Source organism: Marmota flaviventris, chromosome 17 (assembly GCF_047511675.1).
Source record: "Marmota flaviventris isolate mMarFla1 chromosome 17, mMarFla1.hap1, whole genome shotgun sequence".
NCBI lineage: Eukaryota > Metazoa > Chordata > Mammalia > Rodentia > Sciuridae > Marmota > Marmota flaviventris.
Window position 1 is genome coordinate 57,453,640 of NC_092514.1, and position 18,275 is coordinate 57,471,914.

The window sequence follows — 18,275 nt, forward strand, 5'->3', positions numbered from 1 at the left end:
ATATATCAGATGCCAGGTAGTCTTGAGTCCCAAAATAAGTCTCTGGGTTTTAAAGGCATTTAAGTATAAATTATAAAATGGCTGGTGAGAACATCCTAGGTGACAGTCAAATGAGAGAAGTGACCTTCTATAAATCCCAAGAGGACAGAATTCAAATGTTTCCTTTATCAACATTTACCCAGCCCCTTGCTCAACTCTCAGGAATATTTAGGCACTCAAACAGACATTAAACAAAAATTTTTAAATGGCCAGGAGTGGTGGCACACACCTGTAATCTCAGTGGCTTGAGAGACTGAGGCAGGAAGATTTCGAGTTCAAAGCCAACCTCAGCAAAAGTGAGGCGCTAAGCAACTCAGTGAGACTCTGTCTCTAAATAAAATACAAAAATAGGGCTGGGGATGTAATCCCTGTACCCAAAAAAAATAAAACAAAAAAATTTTTAAATGCCACCAGTGTTAACTCCCATCTACTCAATGTCTCTACAACTCCAAATGGACCAAATTGGCCTCTAATGAAGGATGGGATCAGAAGGCAAATCAGCATTAGTAATATGAGGGCTTCTAAAAGGGAAAACCACATGCCAGTCAGTCCAAAAAGAAAATAAGCACCTAAGCCAGGAGCAATGGCAAGCACCCTAAAATCCCTGGGACTCCAGAGGCTATGGCAAAAGGACCGAAAGTTTGGGCCTCAGCAATTTAGGAAGACCCTGTCTAAATATAAAAAGGGCTGGGGAATGTGGCTCAGTGGTAGACCACCACTGGGTTCAACTCCCAGTACAGGGGAAAAAAAAAAAAAAGTATGATTTAAATTTGCTTTCATGAAAGTCTTGATAAAATTCTACATTTTTTAAAACCTGAGTAACCACAGAATTGAGAATATTTACTACAAATGAGGCATGATTTAAAACATAGAAAATTATGGATAGATGCTGAGGAACTTCCTCAAATGAAGAAATAAGGACTGATCTTAGGAAATGTTTTACAAATGCTGTATTTAATATTTTCATAAACTGAATAAAAGATACAAAGAATTCTCCATTCTGCAGATAAACTGATGAACTTTCTGATAACGAAATGCCACAATGAGTCAGAAAACTAAGGGAACTGAGAGATGGTAAGAATTTCTAAGTGCATTAAATGAGAAACATTTGTAAAACTTCGGATTTATTTTCATCCAAGAGAATACTTCAACAAGGATGAAAGCTGTCTAAACATAGGAAGGCCTGTCCAGCGGAGGAGAAACTAGACTTGCTCTAGGCAGTTCCTGTGTAGACAAAATTGGGCCCAAAGTGGAAATTCCAAAGAGAAGTACATTTTAACTAAAGCTTTCTAACCATCAGAGCTAGCAAGGTGATTCTTAACTCTGGGTTACTTCTAAGAGCCCACTGATAGAAGATACTAAAATATTGTAGGCAGGAAAATGGCAAATATGTTATAATATGGAAAAATGAAAAGTAGGGGCTGGGATTGTGGCTCAGCGTTAGAGCACTTACCTAGCATGTGTGAGGCCCTGGGTTCAATCCTCAGCACCACATGAAAATAAATAAATAAAATAAAAGGTATTGTGTCCAACTACAACTAAAAAATAAATATTTTTAAGAAAAATGAAAAGTAAAGCATTTACAGAATGAAAACTTAAATTATACTTAAAATATAATTTATGAGTTCTAGTCCAGGAAGGATTTCTGAATAATTATAGAATGTTCCTTAAAGACAATGTGATGTTCTACAACCAAAAAAAAGACCAAACTATATTAGCAACAAAGAGAAAACTTAAATATATTTTCCTATCCTTCTACCAAATTTATAGTTTTATAAAATGTAATTCTCGGGCTGAGGATGTGGCTCAAGCAGTAACGCGCTCGCCTGGCATGTGCAGAGCGCTGGGTTCGATCCTCAGCACCACATAAAATAAAATAAAGATGTGGTGTCCACCGAAAACTGAAAAATAAATATTAAAAAAAAATCTCTTAAAAAATGTAATTCTCAAACTTAAAAAATATTTAATAAAAAATAAAATAAAATCATCTGAGAGGTTATAAATAAATCCAGAAGGGAAAAACAATGATGACAAAGATCCAAAGAAGAAGGGGCTGGGGCTGTAGCCCAGTACCAGAGCACTTGCCTGGCATGTGTGAGGCACTGGGTTCAATCCTTAGCACCACATAAAAAGAAACAAACAAAATAATCCATCTACAACTAAAAAAAATAATAATAATTTTTTTTTAAAATCCAAAGAAAATGACAAAAGAGGAAAAGAGGTTGAAGGAGGTCTCACTGGAGATTTTTTTTTTTTTTTTTTTGAGGGGGGCGGGGACACCAGGGATTGAACCCAGGGGCACTTAACCACTGAGCCACATCCCCAACTCTTTTTATGTCTTGCTAAGTTGCTTACAGCCTCACTAAGTTGCTGAAGCTGGCTTTGAACTCTCGATCCTCTTAACTCAGCCTACTGAGCTGCTGGAATCACAGCATGTGTCACCCCGCCTGGCCTGTAGATTAAATTTAAAAATCAACACCTTGGGGTGAGGATGCAGCTGGGTGGAAGAGCACTACTAACCTAGCATGTATGAGGCCGAGTTCAATCCCCAGTATCACAAAAATAAAAATAAAATCAAGCACCTTCAATTGAGAAGACAGGAAAGCTAAAAATCAGAATATATATCAGTATGATATATACTAATTTATCTACCAAATCTAAATACAAAATATTAAACTTTTAAGCTTGAAAAGTTAGAGTATATTTTTCTGTAACAGATAAATCTATAGAATGTGTTTTCATCAAGAAGCATTAAGAGTTAAAGATAGATTTCCAAGAAGTGTTTTAAATAAATTTATGGATAAATCCATTCTGGAGTCCTACAAAATAGAAGTGATGTCTGAAGTAAAACCCTAAGTTTTTGAGGTTAATCTTTTTTTCTTTTATCTTAATATAACACCTCATCACAAATTATCCCTTGGTGCCAATTTATATAGAACAAATTTGGCTGACAGATTCATATGACAATGGCTGTCAGCAAACGGGTTCTCTCTTTCCAAAAGCAAATATTAAATTATTGGTATAGTTCCTTCTATTCTTTAATATTTTTTTTAGTTGTCAATGAACCTTTATTTATTTATTTATATGTGGTGCTCAGAATCAAACCTAGTGCCTCTACCACTGAGCAACACCCCCAGCCTTCCATTCTTTTATCTAGGTATGTGTATGTAATACATAATTATAAATATATGCATATAAATATATACATATTCTTTATCTTTTATACATTTGGAATATTCCTTATATAACCCTGTCCTGAATTTTTCATTTATCATATATTCAACATAAAACATTTAAAATTCTTCAAAAAATAATATTTTATTGTTGGTTGTATAATGATCTACCATTAAATAAACCATCATTTATTTTCCCATTAATCCTGGTGCTTATGAATATCTTTGTTCACAAATCTTTCTAAGTATCTCTATTCTTCCCCTTTGGGCAAATTCCTAGAAGTAGAATTATTGAATTAAAGGATGCTTTTACCATCAAAATATTATATATGCTATCAAAATATCCTCCAGAAGAACTGGGGCCAATGCATACGTCCACTACTAATTTTGGAGACTGTCCCCTCACCACCTTTCAAAAGCAGAATTCAATTACCAATTTGATAGGTAAAAAATACTTGTCATTTAACCCGTATTATTTTGATTTATTTATCAGAATTAAGATGTTTCTCACATGCTTCTTAAGTCATTTGTATTTCATTTCTTCTTTGTAAACTCTGATAAAGTTGCCAGTAAAGCTTTTCTTACTTTCTCCTGGGCTGATAAATTGCTGAAAGCCAGTTGAGATGAAGTCACATATCAGTGACTTCAGCTCCCCCTCCTGGCCAAAAAATATCAATATGATCAGGAGCCAGATAAAGGGAAAGTGGACTACCATTACAAACTTTCCCATTTTCTGGGCTATTGATTACAAGCACTATTTATACACAGTGGGAAGGGAAAAAAAAAGATTTTGTGCACCTAAAATTAAACTTAATGGAGATTTGACAGAGAAGTGGAAACGCAAGAACTAATGTCACAAAGAATTCTGTTTATTTTTGGCACTAGGAATTGAACCCAGGGGTAGTATACCACTAAGCTACATTCCCACAGCCTCCCAAATTCCTGGGATTATAGGCATGCACCACCACACCTGGCATGTCCTAAAGAATTCTAGCATCATCAGATTCCTGCCAAATACACCAATTGATTGGTACATCATAGGCCTAAATAACATTCATTTCCTATACGTGACACTGGGTTGTTAGCAAATTGGTTCTCTTTGGCCAAAAGCAAACATAAGAAAACAAAAACAGCTTTGCATATCAGCATTCAATGTAAGATTATTTTAAAAAATAATAATATGGCCAGGGGTATAGCTCAGTGTACAGCATTTTGCCTAACATGCAGGCCCTAGGCACAATCCTCTGCACCACAAATAGTATAATTACAGTAAACCTTGGCAACCCTTATTCCAAAGCTGCTCACAACATAGACTGGATCCTACTGTTCCAACAGGTAAGTACAGGACTGGAAAACAGGTGCCACTAAATCAGCTTTTCCACTGATATTCTCCTCAAGTTCTCAATGTAGTGCTTAGACCATTCATTCAACACACATTTACTGAGTGCCATCAAGTGCAAGTAATTAAAGCCAGCCCTTACTCTCAAAGAATTTAGAGACCTGACAAGGTGAAATAGAAGCAAACTACCAGTCGCTACACAATAGAAGTGCTAGGTATGCATACTGCAGAGCAGGCACACACTCAAGAGACCACAATTCCACCAGTGTAAGCCTCTTTTATTACTGTTATTACCACCACTGTTATTAAAGGAGTAAGGAAGTGCTTCCAGAACAGAATAGAGGCCATTTTAAGCAAAGTCAAGTGCCTGTGTGAAGGTGCAGAAGGCAAGGAATAACAGGAAGCATAGGAGGAACTGCACCAAGGGCTTGAGTACTTGGCTAAAGCATTTGAACTGTACCTTAAAAACTAGAAGAGCTACAAGGAGGCCTGCATTTACAAAGATCACTTTGACAGCAACTTGTTAAAGGCAGTCAAAGAAAATGATTAGAAGATGATTAAAGTTATGCAAGTAAAATAGTGAAATTCTGAACTCAGAATAGAGAAGTGGGGATAACTATGATGGCAGAAGAAGGAATCTAGAAGCCTCCAGAATCCTTGATTTGAGTGATTGGATATGTAACAGTATCACTCACTAGGATAGGAAGATTGGAAGAAGATGGACTTGGAGACGTGAATAATAAGGACATTTCTAAATGCCCCTGGGACAACAAAGTGGAGATGTCTGGAGATCACAAAACTAGTCAGAAGTGGGAGAAAAAAAAAAAAATTTGCAAATCATCAGCATATGGATGGCAAGTTAGACAAAGACCTATCTAAGATGTCCCCCAGCAACTGCATAGGGTGAGAGGAGAGGAGGTCAAGATAAGGTTAATAATTTTTTTAATATTTATTTATTTTTTAGGTGTAGATGGACACAACATAATGCCTTTATTTTTATGTGGTGCTGAGGATCGAACCTGGGTCCCACCCATTGGAGGCGAGTGCTCTACGGCTGAGCCACAATCCCAGCCCCAACTGATGCTTTAAAGAATAAAAGCAGATGGCTTGCAAAGAAAACTGTTAAAGAGCCGGGTGTGGCAATGCACACCTGTAATCCCAGTGGCTCTGTAATCCCAGCAGCTCCCAGCAGTTCCTTGGGAAGCTGAAACAGGAGGATTGCATTCAAAGCCAGCCTCAGCAATGGTGAGGCACTTAGCAACTCAAGTGAGACCCTGTCTCTAAATAAAATACAAAATAGGGCTGGGCTGTGGCTCAGTGGTTGAGTGCCCCTGAGTTCAATCCCTGGTACCAAAAAAAAAAAAAGAAAGAAAACAAAACTGTGAAAGAATAGGCAGAAATGGTGGTAATGATAAGACCAGCCAGCCCAGGTATTGTGGTTAGATTAACCCAGCTATTCCAGAGGATAAGGCAAGAGAATCACAAACAGTTGAAGGCCAATTTCAGCAACTTAGCAAGACCCTACCTCAATTTTTAAAAAGGGCTAGGGATGTTGCTCAGTGCCCCTGAGTTCAATCCCTAGAAAAAGGGGGGGAAAAAAAAAAAGGTAGCTTTTTTCCCAATTTCTTTAAATCAAGTAACTTACATATTCTCTGTACCTCCAAAACTAACTGTGGCTATTCCCTTACTCTTCTGGTGCAAAGTAGCCAGCAATGTCCAAGGCTGGCTCTCTTTCCTGCTACCTGACTTCTCTTCACACCCAACCTGCATCACTGGTGCTCTGCCTCAGCCTGCTCAGCTCTCTCTGAGCACTCTCTAGCCTGGTCCAGTAGCCCTGCCTCATAGTCCAGTCAATCAATTGACCCCTTCACTTCAGAATAAGGAGAGAAGAGAAGGAATATGGGAACTAGTCTCTTAATGAAAACTGGCACCCCAACATCATAACACCTACTTATCTGGAGAAATCCCAGACAACTATAAAAATCAGATGTGAAAGCACTGAACTCTTCCTCTCCATAAAATGCACACAGACAAAACCATATCATTTTGCACTGGACTTCCCTCTGGGTTTCAAAAGAAAACCTTAGCTGGGTGCTGTGGCACCCCTGTAATCTCAACGGCTTAGGAGGCTGAGGCAGAAGGATCAAGAGTTCAAAGCCAGCATCAGCAATTTAGCAAGGCCCTAAACAACTCAGTGAGACCCTGCCTCTAAATAAAATACAAAAAAAAAAAAAAAGGCTGGGGATGTGGCTCAGTGGTTAAGCATCCCTGGTACTATCCTAGGTACCTACCCCTACCCCCCACCCACCCCTGCCAAAAAAAGAAACCAGAACTGGGAGACAATAAATTTCTTTTTTCTTTTTTTTTTTTTTTTATTATTAGCCCTTTTTATTTTTTATTTGGAAATAGGATCTCACTAAGTTGCTCAGGGCCTTCCTAAACTTCTGAGGCTGGCTTTAAACTTGGAATCCTCCTGCCTAAGCCTCCCAAACTGCTGTGATTACAGGCATGCACCACTGTACCCAGCCTAAATTTCTGTTCTTTAAACCATTAAGTTTATGTCACTTTGTTATGGAAGCCCTAGCAAATAGATGTCATGAAGAAAATTTGCAATTAATATTTATTGAGCACCTACCATGTGCTAGCCTAACTACACTACATCAATAAAAATCCAACCTAGGATTGAGGTACTATAATTATACCCTTTTTTTTTCTTTTATTAATATTTATTTAATTATAAATGAACACACAGTATCTTTATGTATTTTTTTTAAAGAGAGAGTGAGAGAGGAGAGAGAGAGAGAGAGAGAATTTTTTAATATTTATTTTTTAGTTATCGGCGGATACAACATGTTTGTTTTGTATGTGATGCTGAGGATCGAACCCGGGCCGCACGCATGCCAGGAGAGCGCGCTACCACTTGAGCCACATCCCCAGCCCATCTTTATGTATTTTTAAGTGGTACTAAGGATTGAACCCATAACTTACATATTCTCTGTACCTCCAAAACTTACTGTGGCTATTCCCTTACTCACACATGTAAGACAAGCACTTTACCACTGAGCTACAGCATCAGCCCTAATTATACTCTTTTCAAAGATGAGGATACCAAGGCTCTAAAAAGTTAATGAATTTGCTCAATATCACACAACCAGAGGACCCCCCCTACTTTTTTTTTTTTTTTTTTGAGACAGGTTCTCACTGAGTTGCTAAGTGCCTTGTCATTGCTGATAGCTGTCTTTGAACTCGTGATCCTCCTTTCTCAACCTTCCAAACTGCTGGAATTACAGGCATGCGCCATCACACCCGGCTCAGAGCACCACTCTTACTACTAGAGTATGAGGAGCTATTATTAATAGTAATTATTATAACAACAGTAGTAATTCACTAAGCCAGACACTTCCCCTTGTCCTTTACAGATATAATACACACAAAAATCCTCTGAAGTATTATTATTTCCAGTACAAAGAAGGACCCTGACCCTAAACCTCAGAAAGATTAAGAAAATCACTAAAATCATATAGCCAAGAATGATAACAGTATATCTAACTGCAAACTTGAGGGAATAATAGTGAAAACCTTTTACTAAAACTTAAGTAAAAAAAAATTTTAATATCTGACACTGCAGTTCACTACTAAAAATACACATCTATAAATTCAAAATTCTTTAAGATCCCAGCCAGGCACAGTGGCACACGCCTATAATCCCAGTAGCTCAGGAGGCTGAGACAGGAAGATCCTGAGTTCAAAGCCAACCTCAGCAAAAGCCAGGCACTAAGCAACTCAGTGAGACCCTGTCTCCAAATAACATACAAAATAGGGCTGGGAACATGGCTCAGTGGTCAAGTGCCTCTGAGTTCAATCTCCAGTACCGGCCCCCCAAAAAAAAAATTCTTCAAGATCCCAAGAAAGCACATGTCTTAGATTACTGAACGCTTTACATATATATCCCCCTTCAGGCAGTGTACACTAGTCTGCCCTTTCAGCTATGGCTTACCACTTCTCTGACCTCCAGACAGGAGAAGAAAAATGTGAGGACTAAGATGCTGGATTTTAATTTTATATTCAAGTGTTTGAATTTGATATAAATATCAGAAAGTATTGTAAGAAGTCTTCTTGGGCTGGGGATGTGGCTCAAGCGGTAGCACGTGCGGCCCGGGTTCAATCCTCAGCACCACATACAAAGATGTTGTGTCCACCGATAACTAAAACATAAATATTAAAAAATTCTCTCTAGGGCTGGGGGTGTGGCTCAAGCGGTAGCGCGCTCGCTTGACCTGCGCGAGGCGCTGGGTTCGATCCTCAGCACCACATACAAATAAAATAAAGATGTTGTGTCCACCGAAAACTAAAAAATAAATAAATATTTTTTTAAAAAAAATTCTCTCTAAAAAAAAAAAGAAGTCTTCTTCCCATGCTCTCCTCTACCTGCCTAATTCCTATACTTAACAGGCAACCAATGTCACCATTTTCTTGTGTATTCTTCTAAATTGTTTTTCCTTTTTTCTTTTTTTCAGTCTGAGGATCAGATGCAGGGCTTTGCACATGACAGGCAAATGCTCCTCCACCAAGCTTCATCCCAGTCTTTTTTTTTTTACTTCATTTTGGGACAGGGACTCATTAACTTGCCCCATCTGACCTCAAGTTTACAATCCTCCTACCTCAACCTCTGAATATCTGAGGTTGTACCACTGTACCTGGCTCCTCTAGAGTTTTTTTTAATGCATGTATAAACCAAACAAATTTTTTTTTCTTTTTATCTTCTTTTTATTCCTTCCTTCCAGCCTGCCTTCCTTTCTTCTTTGTGCTGGAAATGGAAACACTGATATTGCTTAGTCATGGCTGGCAATATTCAGGTTTTAAAAAGATACAGATCTCTGATATAGAGAAAAAAGAATAAATAAGAATTTCCATAGGAAATTCTAACTAACAAGAGTGCCTTAAATTGAGGAGTTTTGTTTGGAGTTATTTTTTCTTTGGTACCTTGATTTTTGAGATGGATAAGTACAAGCACTTTTTTTTTAATATTTATTTTTTAGTTTTAGGTGGACACAATATATTTATTTTATTTTTTTTTTTAATCTGGTGCTGGGAATCAAACCCAGTGCCTTAGGCATGCTAGGCAAGGGCACTACCATTTGAGCCACATGCCCAGCCCCACAAGCACTATTTTCTATAAGCATGGCAACAAGCACATACTCAAGTCTCACATTTAACGCCTGGCAGAACTACAGAGTTAATTCTAAAACACTTAGAAGCAACGCATATGAAGTACAGAAAATGAATATTTTAGCTTCAAAATACACATTTTAACTAACATATAATTTCTTTTTACTTAAAAAATAAGTAGCTCCAATTTGGAAATACATCCCAGAAATATTTTAATGATATTAACAATAGAGGGCTGGGGATATAACTTAGGACTGGGGATATAGTTCAGTTGGTAGAGTGCTTGCCTCACGTGCACAAGGCCCTGGTTTGAATCCACATACACACACACAAAAAAAATTAGTTTATATTTTGGGGCTGGGGTTGTGTCTCAGCGGTAGAGCGCTCGCCTTGCACGTGCGAGACCCTGTGTTCAATTCTCAGCATCATATAAGAATAAATAAGTGAAATAAAGGTATTGTTTCCAACTACAACTGAAAAAATAAATATTTTTTTAAAAAACGAAAAAAAAGAAAGAAGTTCCCTCTCCAGCTACCAACTCAGAGTTCAGTCCAGCACACCAGGTACCTGGTAGCCCTTAAGAACTACCTGAGACAACTGATGATGGCTCCAGGCCACACACGAAGGACTGTAATTTGTTCCTCTCCTCCCCAAAAATGATGCTTTTTTTCTGCCCAGATCAAATACTACAATTTTTTTTTAACTTTTTTTAGTTATACATGGACACGATATCTTTATTTTTTATTTTTTTTTTAAATCTTTTTTTTTTTTTTAAGAGAGAGTGAGTGAGGGAGAGAGAGAGAGAGAATTTTAATATTTATTTTTTGGTTTTCGGCGGACACAACATCTTCATTTGTATGTGGTGCTGAGGATCGAACCCGGGCCGCACGCATGCCAGGCGAGCGCGCTACCGCTTGAGCCACATCCCCAGCCCCTCTTTATTTTTTATTTATTTTTAGGTGTTGCTGAGAATCAAACCGAGTATCTCACATGTGCAATGCATGCACTTAACCACTGAGCCACAACCCCAGCCCCAAACACTACAATTTATGAATTTTTTAAAGTAATAAAAATCACGAGGAAAATGTTAGCAAATAAAAAATTTGTTTGAACTTTGTTTGAAGATATTTTCCACTGATCAAAGAATTAAAGGGAACATAAAATTAAGACAGCCACATCCCTGCATCCTCAAGTAGTTAACAGGTAGTAACTCTGTATGGAACACTGACATTCATTCTGTATTTCTGCCATGCTAAAGACCTTTTGTGGCTGGGGTTGTGGCTCAGCGGTAGAGCGCTTGCCTAGTGCATGCGGGGCCCTGGGTTCGATCCTCAGCCCACATATAAATAAAATAAAAGTTTTGTGGCCAACTACAACTAAAAAAAAAAGACCTTTTTGTACACTTCAGAGGTTACTATATTGTAACACCCCAAGTTCAAAGATTTAGAGGTAAAACCCTGAAACATGATAGATGTGTTAAAAAGCAGGCCTCCCTGAATCTAATACCTTAATTAAAACCAAGGAACTATAACATAAAATCCAATATACTGATCCCAATCTTCTTGACTGTTTTCTAGGAGCATCGAGGCATTGTTAAGAAGTGCAAACAATGGGACTGGGGATCTGGCTCAGTGGTAGAGTGCTCACCTAGCATGCACTAGGCACTGGGTTCAATCCTCAGCATCACATAAATGTAAAATAAAGATATTGTGTCCACCTAAAACTTAAGAATAAATATTTTTTTAAAAAAAAGTGCAAACAACAACTTTGGGAGGCTGAGGCAGGAGGATCCATAAGTTCAATGCCAGCCTCACCACGACCTTCAGCAACTTAATGAGACCCTACTTCAAAATAAAAAAATATATAAAATAAGGACTGGAGTGTAGCTCAGTGGTAAAGCACCCCTGGGTTTAACTTCTACTACAATAAAAGAAGAAGAAGCGAGGAGGAGGAGGAGGAAACAAGGGCTGAAGCATAGCTCAGTGACAGAGCTTTTACCTAGCATTCATGAAGCTCTGGGTTTGATCCCAGGCACTGCCAAAAAAAAAAAAAAAAAATGTAGAAATGCTCCATACAAGGTCATCTGATTCCTAGGGAGTCAGAATTCCTACAGTCAAGAATTCCTGGTTAACCCCCATGCAAACCCCTCCAATTCTACAGGGAAAAATGCTGGAAAAATTATGATACTTTAGCTTCTTTTATACTAATACAAACAGTCATTAAACAACAATAGCAGCTAAACCATAAATGAGGATGAAAACTCCCATCTACATTACCTAAAGATTTCCCACAAGTCTAAATATTTAGTTAAATTTTTTCCCCCTATGTTGCTAGGGATCGAACCCAGAGCCTTATGCATGCAAGGCAAGCACTCTACCAACTGAGCCATATCCCCAGCCCCAAGTTCAAATATTTAGGTTAAACAGATTGCATTATTCTGACTTATCCACCATTCCATTTATCTGGAATTAAACAGATCAGATTACCACAAAACAATCTTTTCTAAACTAGTATCGAACTCCAAAGGAAGATCAAGTTGGTAAAGAGCTTCCATCATTTTCTCTGTCCTTCCTCCCACTTCTTCCCTATATATGTCATAAACTATGTCCTCTACTTAGTTCTAATGGAGAGTTCTTTGGCCATCTGTATATAAGAGATCAGAAGGTGTCCTAAGAGTCTGGAGAACCACCACATCAACAGGAGCTTTTTCATCTAAAGGTCACCTGTCCACAATGCCCAAATGAGGTTTAACCCTATAAGGTGAAATTTGGCACAAGTGCCACCTGTTGAAGAAAAAAAACAAAAAAAGCCAGGCATGGTGGCATACGCCTGTAATCCACCAGTGGCTCGGGAGGATGAAGCAGAAGGATTGCAAATCAAGGCCAGACTCAGCAATTTAGCAAGATGCTCAGTAAATTACCAAGACCCTGTCTCAAAATAAAAAATAAAAAGGGTTGGGAATGTAGCTCTGTGTAAAGCACCCTTAGGTTCAATCCCCAGTACCAAAAAATAAATGTAAAAATCTCACACACCTATGGAGCAACAGGAGGACTCTCCAAAGAGTTGTACATATAAACCAGCAGGCCTTAGAGTGTTCTAATATACTACATGAAGTTTCAGAGTAAACAAATGGTTAATGACACATCTTTTGTAACACATGAATCAGCTACTGATTTGCAAGAGTGGGACACACCCTAGTACCTATGACTCTAAAGTACCTGTTTGAAAGTGGACCTGGAAGTCTGAATGCCAATCCATGCTACCAGGATTGGAACAGAATTCTACAATTACGCAGGTTGTTATAATTTAAAGTTAAAAAGATAAACACATCATTATAATAAATGTTGATTTGAGAACTGCACTAATATTTTACACCAATAATCAAGAATAATAACAATTTACAAATCCTAGGAAACTAATACTAAGGTTTTGACCGGAAAGGGTAAGGGGACTGAAGAGTACAAATTTAAGAATCGGAATTTCTCAATTTTAAAAAAGTCAATAAAATAAACTTGGTAACGAAAAACAACACATCTTACCTTAAGAGGCATCCAAATAGCATTCATAGTGTCAGGAATAGTTCAGACAATACTCAGAAATGAACGAGAAGAGTCTTAGTAATTCCCTTAGTCACCAGATAGGAGCAAGTAGGAAAATTGTTTCAAGAAGGTTTCTGAAAGAAAGGATTTTCATTTAGACAAAAAAATAAAATACACGAATTGATTTCAGCTATCTGGGAAAAACCTTGGAAGTTCTAACTTTTTTCATTAACCGGAAAAGGTGATGGTAGAGTGGTAGAGTGCTTGCCTAACACTTGAGGCACTGGGTTTGATCCTCAGCAGCACATAAAAATAAATAAAGTAAAGGTAGTGTGTCTATCTACAACTAAAAAGTAAAAAAAAAAAGGTATGCAAGATAAAATTCCCTTTGGAAAAGGCAAATGTGTGGGTGGATGTGTGTGAGAAAAACACTTTACATAAACAAGAAATAAATATGTAACACATATTATAGAATATAAAACTGCTTATCAAAGAATTAGAAAACTAAAATCCCAGACAGAAAACATGATTATCCACAGTATTTCATAATTATCAAAAAGTGACTTGTTAATTGACCACCTAAAAAAGATCCTTGCCACATTTAATTGTATTCAGTAAATTAAAAACCTCTGATGATTCCAACTGTCCTAAATTTCTTTTTTTTTTTTTTTTTTAATATTTATTTATTTTTTTACTTTTCGGCGGCCACAACATCTTTGTTTGTATGTGGTGCTGAGGATCGAACCCGGGCCGCACGCATTGCCAGGCGAGCGCGCTACCACTTGAGCCACATCCCCAGCCCCAATTTTCTTGAACTTAAGTTTCTGCATCGGTTTATGTGAAAAATAAGACCTGTTCTTCACCCAAGTAGTACAAGAAAATAAAAGACCCTTCTTTCCTAGATATCTTTAAAAGCAGACCAAACAATTTAACTAAATGACCTCCTACAGGATCCTTGTTCAAGTCCTAGGCCTGAATGAAATTCCAGCTTAACCAGTTACTGCTTCGCTTAAAATGGAGGATTGCCCCGAGTAGGGACAAATATAAAGCACTCACCTCTTAAAACATAAATTCTGAAAAGAAAAAAAAAAAATTGAAAGAGTAAAGTACCTTCACTTAAAAAAAAATGTAAATATTGAAAACCTCCAGAGTGGATTTGTTCTTGCTAAGCGTTTGTCACTTCGGCTTCGAACACTTGTCCATCACTTTCCTTACCGCTCATCGGATTGGGGGGAGGGGGCGGGAGGAGTTTTGACTCTTGACCCAATCTTAGGAGGGTTTAAGAGCCCCCCCGCCAAGATTCCCACCTCCAAAGACAGCGAGAGAAGAGAAAGGGGAGAGCCCGGGTTCTCACCCCTCCCCCCGCCTTGGACCCTAGTCCCAAACCTCCGCCCCCCCGCCCGCCAGCCTTCCCGCAGTGGGGCGACTCCTCCTGCCCCATTCCCATTGTTAGGGAGGGGGCTGGTGGGGCAGTGTGCTCGGGGTAGAGGCGCCGGTGGCCGTTGCCCCGGCTCTCTTCAGGAGGGGGCGGCCCGCGGGATGCAGCTTCCCTTCCTCTCCGCGTCGGTCCGTCCCACCTCGGCTCGGCCTGGCGTCCCAGGCTCCGCTCTGCACCCCCGGCCCGGCCCGCCCCCCCAGGCGGCCAGCCCCCGGCCGCTTGGTGGGCAGCCTGTGGCCCAGGCCTACGGGTGGGCGCGGGGCTGGAGTCCCTAAGCCCCGCACACGCGTACCCGCTCCCCCAGCCCAGCCGCTTCCAGGGCCCTCCGCGGCGCCCGCTCCCCGGGCCGCTCGGCCCCCCGCCTCCCGGCCGCGCCGCCCCCTCGGGCTCCCCGTAGGGGGCCGCCTCCCCTTCCCCACCATCACCTCTACCCACTCGTGCCCCCACCCCCCGGGGCACCAGTGCCAACGGCGGCTCCCCCAGCCCAGGACCTACCTGCACGGCTCAACCAAGCCTAGAAGTGGGGGCGGGGAACCTTCCGCCCTCCTCTGTCTCTCATTGGCTCCTCCAGGGCATATCGTAGGCTCCATTGGCTGAGAGCGGATGTCCGTCAGGCTGGCGGGGCGGGACAGAAGGGGGAGAGGGATGCTGGTGCCTCGGCGTCTCTGTCTCTGTGTATCTCGCTGTCTCTGTCTCTGTATGGGCCTTTGGAAATGAGAGGCTTTAGGACGCGAGGATTGGAAGAGGGCCTGAGGTGGGAAAAACAGGAATCCCGGCAGTGCTTCACATCAGTCGACCACTTCGAACCCCCTACCTAAGTCCCTTAGGTCCTCTTCTCCATCACCCAAAACCCCGACCCCTCACCCTTTAGGTTCTTCATCCAGGAAGCGACGCGATAAAAACTCAAGGCCGGAAGGCCATAGGGGGCGATTTTATATATGTATGTAAAATATACACATACAAATATTTATAAAGTCAACCATATATAAGGTCGTGAGGGCCTGAAAAGGAAAGGGCACACATCTCGCAGACAAGGAAGGACTTCAGTTACAAATGATATAAGAAAAAATCAAAAATCACTCTCAGAACTGGTGACAGTGCTTACCTCCTAGGAGGGAATCTGAGTGCTTAGGGAACCAGGTGGGAGGAAGAATCTCACTGCATATTCTTTGTAGTTTTTGATTTCTGTACCATTCTTAAAGGTTCAAATAAAAAAAAAAAATAGTCGATTTAAATGTTTAAATAATCTAAGGTCATAAAACCAAGGGACAGACAGTTCTTGAATGTTTGTCCAAGAAAATTAGGACAACATGCAGATTTAGAGAGAAATTTTAATTTTTAATTTATTCAGTTCCAGATTCCAGGGGTAAACCAAGTGTTGTCCCATAGACAACTGGAGTTCTGGAACTTGGGAGAGAGTGGACAATCTGGACTGGAAAAGATATGGGGTACTTTGCCCAAAAACATGGTTGTCTACAACATACTAAAGCATAAACAACTCCCAAGAAGTGTGAAAAGACACCCACAGTAAAAGTCAGGAGGATGAAAAAGAAAAGAAAGACTAATTGAAGCAGCATAAAAGATAAAAAGCAGCAAGTGGTTCTGGCAAAACGGAGTAATAAAGCCCTGAGAACCTCACAGGTCTTGAGGCTCACTTAGGGAACCTTCTTTAGACCCCGGTAACCATGTGACAATAAGAATGAAAGTCAAGAAAATACCCATAAGTCAGAATTTTTTTTTTTTTTTAAGTACCAGGATCAAACCCAACACTGAACCTTGCCGTTGAAGGCAAACACTGTCACTGAGCTATATTCCCACCCTTTTTAAATTTTATTTTGAGACAGAGTACTGGCTGGCTCTGAACTTGTGATCCTCCTGCCTCAGCCTCTGGATCAGCTGTAATTATAGGTATATGCCACCATGCCCAGCCATAAACCAGAAATCTTAACATTTTCACATCACAGACCTTTTGGTAGTCTGGTGACACATATGGACCCCTTCTCAGAATTTAAAATTCATAACAAACATACATAGGAACCCAAAGGAAACTATCTACATTAAAATACAACTTTCAAAATACTTCTAAAAGTATAGTAACGTGCTTTTTTATTAATATATTAAAATCTATGGGCTGGGGATGTGGCTCAAGCGGTAGCGTGCTCGCCTGGCATGCGTGCGGCTCAGGTTCGATCCTCAGCACCACATACAAACAAAGATATTGTGTCAGCCGAAAACTACAAAATAAATATTAAAATTTAAAAAAAAAATCTAATGACAGGCCAAATTACCACTATAAATTTGATGTCATAAATAAGCATAAATGTTATTTTAAGATATCTGCAATAACTATTATAATATACTGTGAAAATATCTGTGATTCTTATTGATGACAAGATCACAGGTACTGTTAATACTAGTTTGTTGTCTCTATCTGTAATTGAGATAAATACCCATTTTTTTCTTGGACTACAGCATAATTAAAGGCATATTATTGCTGAGCATGGTGGCACATACCTATAATCCCAGCAATTTAGGAGGCTGAGAAAGGAGGATTGCAAGTTCAAAGGCCAGCCTTAGCAATTTAGTAAGAACCTCAACACCTTAGCAGTACCCTGCCTAAAAATAATAAATAAATCTGGGTGCAGTGGCGCGTGCCTGTAATCCCAGCAGCTGGGAGGCTGAGGCAGGAGGATCACAAGTTCAAAGCCAGCCTCAGTAATTTTTTTTTTTTTTAATTATTTTTTCTTTTTTAATATCTGTTTAAGTTGTAGATGGACATTTGTTTTATGTATTTATGGACAGTGCTGAGGATTGAACCCAGGGCCTCACACATGCCAGGCAAGCGCTCTACAACTGAGCCACAATCCCAGCCAGCCTCAGTAATTTTGAGGCACTAAGCAACTCAGTGAGACTCTGTCTCTAAATAAAATACAAAATAGGGCTGGGAATGTGGCTCAGTGGTTGAGAGCCCCTAAATTCAATCCCCGTACCAAAAACATAAAAAATAAAAAGGGATGGGGATTTAGCTCAGTGATAAAGCACCCCTGGATTCAATCCCTACTAACCAAAACAAATGGGAAAAAAAAAAGACATTATTTTTCCTGTTTCAAATTCATAGATTTCTTAATCTGTGGACCACAGAATAAGAAACCCTACCCAAAGGGAAGCATGGTGACTTGCATTTATGGTATTAGCTATTCAGGAGGCTCAGGTGGAGAATCACTTGAGCCCAGGAGTTTGAGGTCAGCCTGGGCAACATAGTGAAAAACCTGTCTGAAAAAGGAAGAGAAAGGAATCCTACCCTAAAGAAACAATCCTTCCCACCCTTCATACACTCCTTATCTGCCCTTCCTTGTCTCTCTCTTCTTCTTCTTTTTTTTTTTTTTTTTTAATTTTTTATTTATTTTTTAGTTTTCGGCGGACACAACATCTTTGTATGTGGTGCTGAGGATCAAACCCGGGCCACGAGCATGCTACCGCTTGAGCCACATCCCCAGCCCCTCTCTCTTCTTCTTCCCCTTGCTCCAAACACTCTCTTGTTCCTAATCATGCCAGGAGATGGATATCTGACATCCTGT

General features: G+C 39.7%; 1 protein-coding gene across 9 annotated transcripts in view; it reads right to left on the reverse strand.

The window, feature by feature from the left end:
• Kansl1 (KAT8 regulatory NSL complex subunit 1) overlaps positions 1 to 14,550 on the reverse strand; it is a 187,815-nt gene extending 173,265 nt beyond the window's left edge. For 4 of the 9 annotated variants that reach the window (XM_071603248.1, XM_071603244.1, XM_071603246.1 and 1 more), the window contains exon 1: positions 13,260 to 14,550. The gene's annotated coding sequence lies outside the window, so the exon portion shown is untranslated. The remainder of the gene's footprint in view (positions 1 to 13,259) is intronic. The other 5 variants (XM_071603247.1, XM_071603241.1, XM_071603245.1 and 2 more) reach the window with 3 other exon arrangements.
• Positions 14,551 to 18,275: the final 3,725 nt, after the last annotated feature.